Raw genomic sequence first — 12,003 nt, forward strand, 5'->3', positions numbered from 1 at the left:
CGCTCCTTATCCCCCCCCCCCCAGGCAGCATCTCCTAAGCATCCCTCCCTCTGGAAACAAGGTTTCTCTTGGCCTCTGGGACCTTTCTGCCTCTCTCCTGGGGGTCTGGGGCCCACTTCCTGCCCTTGGGGTCCCCCCTCCATTCTGCCATTGGCACTCTTGTCTTCTGTAGGCATTTCCTCAGCCATGTCACCATTTCCACGGTGCCTGGTAGCCCCTCTCTCGGAAGAGAGGGCCGGCAGCCTTGAGAATTGTGTTTTCCAATCCTGAAACTGTTCTTCCCCAAAAGACAGCCAGCCGTTTGCTGCAGGGCTGGGAGAGATTCAGGGACCCTGAAGAGCAGAGGTCTCACACTCCAGGGCTGGAGAGGGCCGGGCAGGGAACGTAGAGAAGTGGCCTGGGTCAGGTGTGAGACAGGAGGGGGGGGGAGGGGGCTGTGGTGGACAGGCAGGGGACAGCTCAGCTCTAGCCAACTGTTGTCACGGGGGGAATGAAGAGGCTCAGCCTTGCGGGAATAGAGCATTTACCTCTCAGGGATACTGATGAGGAAACATGGGATTCTGTATACACAGTACCTGTCGTGCAACAGGCCACCAGTACATGGAGCTCCCATCCCTGGGAAGCTTCCTGCTTCTTCCGAGTTGATCTCACCGTCCTCTGAATGGCTGTAACAGCTGTTATGCCCTGATCACGTATTTCCTGATTAATGGAAGTATCAGTTAGCTGTTGCCACCAGAGTGTCATGTAACAAGTCATCCCCAAACCCAGTGGCTTAGAATAAGAACGATTTATTCTCAAGACTTCATGGATTGGTTGGGGCTTGGCTGATTTGGCTGGGCTGCGGCTGCATGGGCAGCTCAGCCCACGTGAGTCTCATCCTCCTTGGGCAGCGGGTGAGCTGAATATGGGGTCAGGTTACTATGGTCATGACTGTGGGCTCCAGGGTGGCCTGGCCTGGCCATGATTCACCCCAACAATGGGTGCTCTATGCTGCTTCTGCCCTAGGGACCTTGGCTCCATAAACTCCTCCCTGGTGGCCTGAAAGCAGAAGCAGGGCCTGGCTTCACTTTTGCCCTCAGATCTGGCCCAGGTGCATCTGCTTGATGGAAGCAAGGTCACGGGCAGAACTGAACTGCAAGGGTGCCTGGGAAATGCATCCCCCCCCCACCTTCTAGCAAGCAGCACGGTGCTCTGCAAGGTGTTGGGATGTTGGGCTTCTCCAATTATTTGACATGGTTATCTCCTTTTTTCCTTTCTTCACTTTTCTTGGCTTGAACCACTTCATCTTTACTTCTGGCCTCCCCCACCCCCTCTATTCCCAATTTAGAAGTTCCCCTGGGCTCCTGAATTCTACTGGTGGTTGGCTTTCTGACCTAAGCAACCTTCCTCAAATCTCTCATTCCTTCTTACCATGTCTCTCTTCTCCGCCACTGTTTCTTAAATTAGCACATCTCCTATTGTTCACCTTTCTCCTAGAAACCCAGTTACCCACAATTTGGGGTCTGGTTTCACACACAGCCCCTTTTTATTGGTGCTTTCATTCCATTGTGTTTAACTCTGTGCCAGAACGAGTTCTCCCATTGAATCCTCCAGAATGAAGCTTTTGTTCTCAGAGGAGCTTTCTTTTTTCACTTCCTCTATTAAATTTTGATTCTGGAAATTGCATGTGTGCCTGCAATTGGAAGCTAATGGTCAGAGGTAGCAGGAACTGCAGACTTTATTCTGGAGAGAGAGGAAGTCAGTTTCTGTTGCTTGAAAGAAAAGAAAACAACAACAACAAACCAACTGTGATATTAAACCTTTGTATTATCTGTTACAAATCTTTTTTCCAGTTATCATTTGTCTTGCATCTTATACGTACAATAGCTCTTCCTATAAAGAAGTTTTAGCCCGGCCGGGCGTGGCTCAGTGGTTGAGGGTCAACCTAGGATCCAAGTGATTGGGATTTGATTCCCGGTCAGGGGCGTGCAGGAGGCGGCCGATCAATGACTCTCTCATCATTGATGTTTCTGTCTCTCTCTCTCCCTCTCCTTTCCTCTCTCTGAAATCAATAAAGATATATTTAAAAAAAAAAAAGTTTTAGATTCTTTTGCAGCCAAATAGACCCACCATTTCCTTAGCTGTTTCTGACTTTCAGGTCACGTTTAGAAAGGCCTTCCATAATCCAAGATTATAAAAATATTCACCCATATATTAAATTAAAAAAAATTTAAAGTTATTATTTTATTCCAATATTTACATTTAAATGTTTTATGTTTAAATATATAAATAGTTTAAAAAGTCAATATTACCACTAGACTTAAAAAAATTAGTACTCTACTTCATTTCTGATTCCTGAGGCAACCACATTCAGCTTTGCAATAGATGCTTCCTTTTTTTGATCTCCGTTTCTAAATGAAACGGTTTATACTTTAATTCCTGGTTTGCAGCTGTATATATATATCTCTTCACTTGCCACCAAGGGAAATGAGATTTTATTTTTTTACCCTTCACCCTTCTATTATCTGTCACTGCCCAGTCCTTTTTGAATCTATAGGCCCCTCCATTTTTGTTGTTGTTGCAAATTATGTATTGAAGACACTGGTGTTTTGTCCGATAGTTTCCTGCAGCTTGGATTTTGCTGGTGGCATGCCCTTGGCGTTGCTGAACATGTTCCTGTGTACCTTGTAATTTGGTAGTTGGACCTAGAACAGGGGTTGGCAAACTTTTTTGATCCAAAGCCAGATGGTAAATATTTTTGGCTTTGTGGGCCGTCTGGTTTCTGTCTCAATTCCTTAATCTGCCGGAGCAGCGTGACAGCAGTCCCGGACAAGACGTGAATGAACGCGCAGGGAGAGTTCCAGCCAAACTCGGGGCCCCGGCCTGCGGCCCCCTGACCGAAGGCTCAGTCAGGTTCCTGTTCGACTGGGCACCTCCCTGGCGGTGCTGCGTCCCTAAGCAGGCGCTCGAGTCCTATTGTCCCTTCTTCTACTGTGGCACAATACATGCAACACACATTTGCCAGCTTAACTGTTTTGGCTGTCCAGCTCAGGGGTGTTAGATACAGCCACACTGCCGGGCGGCCATCAGCAACCCTTTCCCTCTTGTAAAATGGAAACTCTGTCCGCATTCAACACTCACTCTCCGTTCTCCCCTCCCCCAGCCCCTGGCACCCCCATGACACTTTGTCTTTACGATACAATTGTTTTTAACTTGAAAAATACAAAAAGAGGTAAAAACTGAAAGTGAAGTTCATCCATGATCCCATCACCCTTTTGGGGAAGTGTATAAATTAAGAAGTGAAAGTTCTGTCTCCTGGCCCCTCAACACCACTCCCCCCCCCCCCCCCGAGAATCTCTACCAACAGTTGGCTGAAGTTTCTTCCAGACCTTTTAATGTAGCTATGAGCCCATTATCTATGCATAGATAGGGGCACTGTCTTCCCATCTCCACCTCTGGGTGGCAGTTGGCTCACTTACCCTCCTGGCTTCCTGAGAGACCATGCTAGGCAGTGGGTCAAGGCCCTCCCTCCCCCAGGCCACTATGGAGAGGGGCCACCCTCTCCCCTTTCTGAATTTGTCCTTACACCTTTTCTTAGGATAAGCAAACACCAGAACCAAGCGGATTTTAAGGGACTTTTCCTTGGAATGTTCAGGAAATTTCCCCCAACAGTCAGGGGAGGGGGCAGAGACTGGACATTGTGCCCTGGTTGGGTCAATGTGGGCAGAGGCAGGCAGCAGCAGGGCTCGTGAAGGTCCCATGGAAGTGCCTTGGTTCCTCCACTTTCCAAAGTTCTCTCCTTTTAGTCCTTTATGGTCAGGCCCCTAGGCCCAGGCCTTCCCCGTCCCCTGGGCACTATCCTGCAGTCACATGAGTCCCTTTATCATTTGCAGAGACAGTCACCCTGGAGTCCACTAGGTGGCGCTCTCCCCCACTGTGTTCCTCCTGGCTTTACTTTGGGTGGTGGGGAGGGATAGAGCTCAGGCCCTCTGTTTCTACTGATTTTGCCCCTGGGGGAGAGGGGTGGGAGAAGGGGGGAGAAGGAGGGTAAACCCTGGTGTACAGGATAAAGGGTGGGTAGTAGAAAGCTGGAATCAGGTGCAGCTCACACACTAAGGTAACGGGGTGTCACTGTCACACTTTCTGCCTCCCTTTGGTGGAGGCATTAAGGAAACAGGGACCAGCAAGCCCCAGTCCTTGCAGAGCTGGTTATGGAGAACTGGCTGTGGCACTTCTAGGTGACCACTTCCAGCCTATCAAGGAGGCAGAGCCCTGGCTTGGTGGCTCAGTTGGCCGGAGCATCGTCTTATACACAAAAAGGTTGCAGATTTGATTTCAGGTCAGGACACATACCTAGGTTGCAGGTTCTATCCCCAGTCAGTGTGTGTATAAGAGGCAGCTGATCAATGTTTTTGTTTTCCCTCTCCCTCCCTCTCTCTCTCTCTTTCTCCTTTCTTCTCTCTCTATAAATCAATAAAAACATATCCTTGAGTGAGGGTTAAAAAAAAAAAAGAATTAGCAGGAAGCTGAGGTCAGATGCCTTTACCCAAACTTGAACCAGTCCTCAAAGTCAGAATCCATTAACTGGAAGAGCAGCCGGTCCCGTGAGGAAATCCATGGCAATACCGAGGCAAGTGCATGGAGTAGTGATTTCTCCGGTCTTTCCCTGAAGGGACTGTATGAGTTTGCTAAGGCTGCTGTAACAAAGCTCCACAAAGTGGGTGGCGTAAACAACAGAAATGAATTGTCTCACAGTTCTGGAGCCCAGAAGTCAGAAACTAAGGGCTTGGTGGGCTTGGTTCCTCCAGAGGCCAGGAGGGAGGATCTGTTCCAGGCCTCTCCCCATGCTTCTGGTGGTTTGCTGGCATCTGTGGCATCCTTGGCTTCTAGACCCATCACCCTGGTCTCCACCTTATCTTCACATGACGCTCTCCCTGGGTGTGTCTCTGTGTCCAAATGTCCCCCTTTTATAAGGACACAGTCTTATTGGTTTAGGGCCCACCCTCACGGCCTCATCTCAGTCTGGTCATCTGTGAAGACCATTTTCAAGTAAGGTCACATTCACAGGTATGGGGGTTAGGACCTCAACATCTTTTGTGGGAGAAGCAACTCAACCCATAGCAGGAAACTTCAGCCATTCATTCTAGTAGCCATGCTTGGGGAGGGGCTGTGTGTCAGCTCAGGTGCTCTGGGGGTGGACAGATGGAGCTAGAGATGCAAGAGGCTTGTGGGGCATCGCCTGTGAAAGGTACAGGGAGGGGGCAGGGGCGGCTGGGGAAGCTTACGGGGTGCAATGATGGTCTGATGCCCGTGAGAGGAGGGCGGGGAGGAATGAGGATTGGGGAGTAAAAACTCCAACTGCAGTGCCGCTCTGAGGGAGTCAGAGCCCACAGATTGCCCTTTAGAGGAAACCCCCATGGGAAGAAAATGCCAGGCCCTCCTACCCTGCTGTGTGTAGTCATGGGCCAGGAGCTGCCAGGGGAGAGCATGGCCTTGGCTCTGGCCCCATGACCCCACTGTGGAGGCTGTGAGCTCGCTGCCTCATGGCAAGTTTTCTCTTGAAGGGAGAGTTGAGTGGCACCTCTCCAGGGCTTCCACGATGGGCACACAGATAGTTCAAGGCTACCCGGAATCCCAGGGCCATGATATACAGTAAGTAGCATAAGAGTGTGTGGGACCAGGTACTACTACATGGAGTCCTCACCTAGGTCCATCTCACAATGAGCCTGTTATATCCAGAGACCCGCTTGGTGGTCATTTCCCCGGACCCTGGATGTGTAAAATACTTAGCAGTAGGCAAAACCTTCATGCTGGTCCCTTGAGCTGCAGAATTTGAGCTGCTGTATTTGGAAAGGCCAAGTGGAAGCCCCGGTACAGCCTCCTTGATCCCTCCCCCGCCCAACCCAGCAAAGATAGTAAATCAAAATCGATATTGCATTTCTGGAGGAATAACAGAGATTAGTGTTGTCTTCAGAGACTTAAAGGATGCAGGAGTAGAGGTCTTTCACAGCCCTATTGAATTCACCAGTCTGGGACCTGCAAAAACCAGCTGATTGTGGCAGACGACAGGGACAACTGGAGATTCCAGCAAGAAGTAGCCTCCAGTGCAGTTTCTACGAAGGACGTGGCATGTTTCCCAGGGCTGGTGAATATCATCTTGGGTGTATGGGATGTGGCTATCGATCTGGCCAACATCTGTATTCATGGCCTCACCCCAGGCCTATGTTAATTTTCCTGCTGTCTGTCTCGATATAATCCAAAGGGACCCAGCCCATCTGGGCAGCCTGCAGACAGCCAACAGGTCCCCTCCATCAGCAGCAGCGTGTTAATCAGACCTGCAGAGCAAGGAGCAATAGGTGTGCAGGAAGCCTTGGTAGGATGTGTGCTCTAGAGGCTGGAGGGAGAGAAAGCGGAAGATCCAGGGCTTGCCACACCGGGAAGTTTGAAAGGCCCAGGGGTCTGGGCATCGGCTCATCTCCTCCAAAGTCAAGGGAGCTCATTGTCCCCTGTGCCTTCCACCATTAGGAAAGAGGCAGTGCACTCCTGGGGGTTCGGGGACAGCATACTCAGCACTAGGGAATGTGACTTGGGCTCCTCTGTTGTGTGACACAGAAGGCTGCTACCAATTTGGAGCTGCAGTGACATGTGTATCCATGCTTGGGACATGTGACCTGCCAGACCCTATGTACTGCAGGGAGTGGGAAAGGTCACTAAGAGGAAAGGTCCCACAGGAAAGCCACAGTGTAGATCCCGAGGTGCTGGGACAGGCCGTGCCATGCGCTGCAGAGAAGGGCTCCTGGCATGCTCCCGGGCCCTGGAAGAAACTGAGCATCTGCCAGGGGACAGCCAGTGACCAAGTGGCCACAACCTTTCATCATGAGCTGATGGGTCACCCACCAGGGCACCAGGCCAAGCCTCTGTGACAAGGCAGAAGGGGCATATCAGGGGTTGGGCTTAGGAAGGTCCCAAAGCTGCACCAGCAGGTGGCCCAGACTCCAGGTGCGTGGATGTAGCCCGCGTCCGCGGTCCCTTCTTCCGAAGGCTGGGTAATATTCCGTCGCATGTGCAGACCACGCCTCACCCCTTGCTTTTCACGGCGAGTAGTGCAGCTCCATTGGTTTCAAAAGTTCACACTGAGACTTACTGGGAAAAAAGGTTCCCTTTTTTCCTTTCCTCTTTCTGACAATGCAGTCAAATGCCCTTTGTGCTATTATTTCTGTAGGACACAGTTCTGAGCGGGATGGCCGGTCAGAGGCTACAGCATTGCGCATGTTTTTAGATGTCCCCAAGTTGTCGCGCGGATTTCTGTTTGCGGCCAAGGTGTTGGCGTGTGTGCCCTTCCCCCCGCACAAAGTTTCCATCTTTGAAAACGTTGCCAATCTGGTAGATGAAATGTGATTATCTCGTTTTAATTGCACTTCCGTGAGCATCATTGAAGTGAAAGAAATTTTTGTTTCTTGGTCATGTATAGCGTCTACTTTGTGGGGCTCCCGTTTCCATCCTTGGTTCATGTCCCCATTTTGTCTGACTTTACTCCTTCTAGGACGTTCATGTGCATTCTGTCACGATCCTTTAGTGAGAGTCAGGTCCCTCCTCTCAACTGGTGGTCGGTTTCCGTGCTTATGGTGTCGTTGAACAGGAGTGCGACGCTCTGACGTCGCCCGTTGACCAGCCTTCCCCTTACAGGGCACTTTGTGCGTCTTGTTTGAGAAACCCTCCTGCGGAGCGACCAGCAGGTTTCCCTCTAAGTCTTTAAACTCCGCTTCCACCGGTTCGTAGTTGAAATGCCCCTGGACCTGGCTTATTTATTTATTCTTAGTGGGGGTTACCTTAGGCTTAGTTCCTCCAGGGGCCGACCTGCGAGGAAGATCTGAGTGCAGACAGTGAGAAGGGGAAGGGAAGGGCCTAGGAAGGGGGTGTGATGAGCTGGGCCACTGCGGGCCACTGCGACTCGCCCCTGGAGGGGCGAGGAAGTGGCGGTGTTTGCCCCTCAGCTCTGCCCGCCGCCCAAGCGCCTCCAGCCCCCAGCCCCAGGTTCGCGGGTGGGCAGCTCCGTGGGCCTGCGCTGGGCGGGGCGTGAGTGTCCACACAGTGAGGCCGCCGCCTACATGTATTTTGTTCCAAAGGGACAGCCAGCTGAGTCAGTACATTTTCTTAAACAGATAGTCATTTTCTTACCGATTTCATTCAATCAAATATCCGGGCTCACATTCGGTTGTATTTGTCTGTTCCTCCATCACTGTCATGTCGTTGTGACTATCGCAGCCTGTCTAAGTCTTGCTATAAAGTAGGAAAATCCCTCTCCTTACCCCCACTTGTGCTTCAAAATGGTCTTGGCTGCCCTTGACCCTTTACTTCTCCATCTGCATTTTAGGATTATATTAAGTTCCCCGGAAAGGCCCATTCGGAATTTGATTGGAACTGCATTAACTTTATAGATTAATTTGGGAGAGTTGGTGTGTTTATGACGCTGAGTCTCTCTGCCCATGAACATGCTATATATCTTTATCTGGTCACGTCTCTTGGGCTCTGCAGTAATGTTCTGTAATTTCCTCTGGAAGGTCTCGTGCGTGGCTCCCCTCTAATCTCGGTTCCTCGCGGGTCTGGGGCTGTTACACACAACACCTTCTAGTATGGTAATTTCTAATCCGTTGTTGCAGGGCATGAGGTATCACTAAGCTTTTCATTGATCTTGTATCTGGACCTTTATTACTTTTCCAAGGTTGTAGAAGCTCTTGGATTTTCCATGTACACAATCATGTTGTCAGCAAACAATCACAATGTTTCGGCTCATCCTTTCCTACTAGGCTCTTTCCCTCCTCTTTCTGGTCTCACGGAATCGGCAGGGTCTCCAGGACAAGGCTGAGCAGAGGAGGGGTTGTCGGCACCCTTATTTTATTCCTGAATTTTAACGGTGATGCTTTAAATGGTTTCGTATGAAGAATGATCATTTGCTGAATTCTTGGTAGTTATCTTTGCTCAAACTAAGGGAATCCCTTTCTATTTTTAGTTGGCATCATGCATCAGTGTTGAATTTTGCTACACATTTTTCTGCATCTACTTAGATGGCAATCTTTTCTCTTCTTTAATCTGTTAATGTGGCAAATTCTATCCAAATATTTCTCTAAAATTGACCATTTCATGCTTAAGATGATCCCAACTTGGTCGTAATGTATATGTTTTAAAAATACACCATAAGTTTGCTTGTATTTTACTTAGGATTTACATGTATGTTTAAAGGTGAAATTGGTTTATAATTCTTTTCTTGTGCAATTGTTGTCCAACTGGTGTATCAGTTATGCCATCTTCCTAAAATAAGTGGGTCTATCTTTTGTATTATTTTAAAACTTTGTGTACAATTTCATTTAAGGTTTAACATTTATTGGCATAAAATGTTCATCATCTCCTCTAATGGTTTTAAAGATCCCTACTGTAGCAATAGTTATGATCTCTTTTTTGTTCCTAATGTCTATGATTTCACCCTTTGAGTTACTGGACTTGCTAGTGGAATGGAGAGAGAGGGAGAGAGAGAGAGTGGGAGAGAAAAGGAGAGAGAGAGAGAGAGAGGGAGAGAGAGAGAGACATCGATTGGTTGCCTCCAGCATGAGCCCAGACCAGGGCCGGGGATGGAGCCTGCAGCCTAGATACGTGCCCTTGGCTGGAATTGAAGCCGGGATGCTTCAGTCCGCAGGCCGACACTCTAACCACTGAGCAAAACTGGCTAGGGAAACAAAAGGCATTATTAACATTAATAATGAAAATAAAATTAAACAAGAAAGAAATTGACACAGAATCTGACCCATCGATATCTGTAGGAAAGTGGTGACAGTACATTTTGAAATAGAAAATCCCTGACCTGACTTAGCTGTGAAGTTCAAATCCATTTCATTTGCTCTGGACACTAATAATTTGATGGGAAGGCAGACTCTGACTTATAATTTGTGCCCACATGGACAGGAGGCCGCTCCAGCCCCCGCCGAGCCAGCCTGCAGGGTCGCTTCCTTGCTGCGGGCTTCAGCCCCGGGCTGCAGGCTTGGTGAGCTCCCTTAAATGTTTCTGGGGGAAATCTGGGCCCAAATGGGTATTTGGAAACGTCTCCCAGTGGGATGATTGCTTCAGGCAAAGTGGATCTGGAATTGAGAAGACAAGAGGAAAGCACAAATGAATGACAACAAAGAAGCGGAGACGTATTGACCACTGAGATGAGAGGACAGGGGCTCAGGAGGGCATTTCCCGTGAGTAGCACCTGCTTTGTAGCTGGTGAGATTTTAATTAGATTCAAGGGCTCTTACTGAAGCTGCGGCATCTTAGATTTATACTGATCAGCCCACTGGATCCTAATGTGAGGTATCCGGACATTAGGAACCAACCCTCAGTATTGTCTCCGAATCCTCAACGCAGGCGTGGTAGGAGAGCCTGGGAGGGACCGGGTCGTCTGGAAGAGTAACACTGCAGATACTGGCCTTGCACTTGGCAGGCCGCATTCTGTAGCTGTACCTGCAGCAGCTAAATACCCACGGGCAGGGCAGGTCTCTGTCGAGAGTGTCTGTCCTGCAAGGCCTCGGTGGCTGTGGCTGTAAACGTGAGATGATAGCCCATAGTTGGCTGGTCTGCTGAACCAGCCAGCTGGGCAGGCATCAGAAAACATCTTTCTGTTCCCCACTGCCTCATTTACATTTATTTAGTGGACACATCATAAGAGAAGGGAAATTTGGACACAGACACTCACAGAGGGAGGGCATGCGAAGACAGAGAGACACAGGAAGAAGGCCACGTGAGGACAGAGGCAGAGATTGGAGTGATGCATCCACAAGTCAAGGAATGCTGCGATCACTGGCAGCCACCAGAGCTGGAAGAAGTTAGGAGGGCCTTGAGCCTTGGAGAGAGTGTGGCCCTACTGACACCTTAATTTCAGACTTCTAGCCTCCAGAACCATGAGAGCATAAATGCTGTTGTTTTAAGCCACCCAGTCTGTGGTGCTTTGTTACAGCAGCCCCAGAAAACGAGTGGTGTAACCTCCCAGGCAGTCCCAGGGGAGGTGGCTCCCCTTGGCAGAGTGTGGTTCTCCCCAGGTAAGAGGACCTGGGTGAGGTGTCAGCTTCGTCATAACTCTTCTTACAAGTCCAGGGCTCAGGGTTCCTCATCAGCTCTCTCCTCTCTTCACCCAGCTCAGCCACCTTCATGTACCCAGCCAGCTCTTTTTTTTTTTTATATATCTTTATTGATTTCAGAGAGAGGAAAGGAGAGGGAGAGAGAGATAGAAACATCAATGATGAGAGAGTCATTGGTCGAGCCCGCAACCCAGGCATGTGCCCTGACCGGGGATCGAACCCCAATCGCCTGGATCCTAGGTCGACGCTCAACCGCTGAGCCACGCCCGGCCGGGCCCCAGCCAGCCCTTGACTGGCTGCCTCTCCAGTCTAAGAAAATAAGGTTTGCTGACCACCATCAGCTCCCCCCTTAACACCTCCTAGACAATTTAGTCATAGTAACTTCTAGGCAACCCTATCCTTGATGACGTGTTACGCTCTTTATTATTTTACATTTATGAAAACAATTTGTAACTAACATTTGTGGTTTTTTATTGTTGTTTTTAACCATTTTTAAGGCTTTATCTTGATCTCATTTCACAGCCAATCAAGTTTTTCTCAACTCTCACTTTAGAGTTGATGAATGTGAGCATCAGATAGACACTGTCTAGGCTTCTTACCACAGAACAGGAAGTAGACAGGGTTTTATAAAATGAACTTTATGAGATGCAATTTGCATATGACAAAATGCACCCATTTTAAATGAGCAGTTCGGTGGGTTTGGACAACCTAGCACAGGCTCATCCAGAAAATCATTCCACCCCATTGCACTCAACAGAGACAGACTTCCAGGCAGGAACTTGACTAGGGTGAGGCAAGAGAGGCCCCTGTGGCGTGAAACTTAAGGAAGCACCCGTTTCAGGGGCAGGCATGAGCACCTCCTTAAAACTACATCCTAGGTGCAGGGCTCCAGGTCATCATTGTGAAACCCAAA

This window comes from Miniopterus natalensis, chromosome 11, assembly GCF_054644295.1.
Source record: "Miniopterus natalensis isolate mMinNat1 chromosome 11, mMinNat1.hap1, whole genome shotgun sequence".
Taxonomy (NCBI): domain Eukaryota; kingdom Metazoa; phylum Chordata; class Mammalia; order Chiroptera; family Miniopteridae; genus Miniopterus; species Miniopterus natalensis.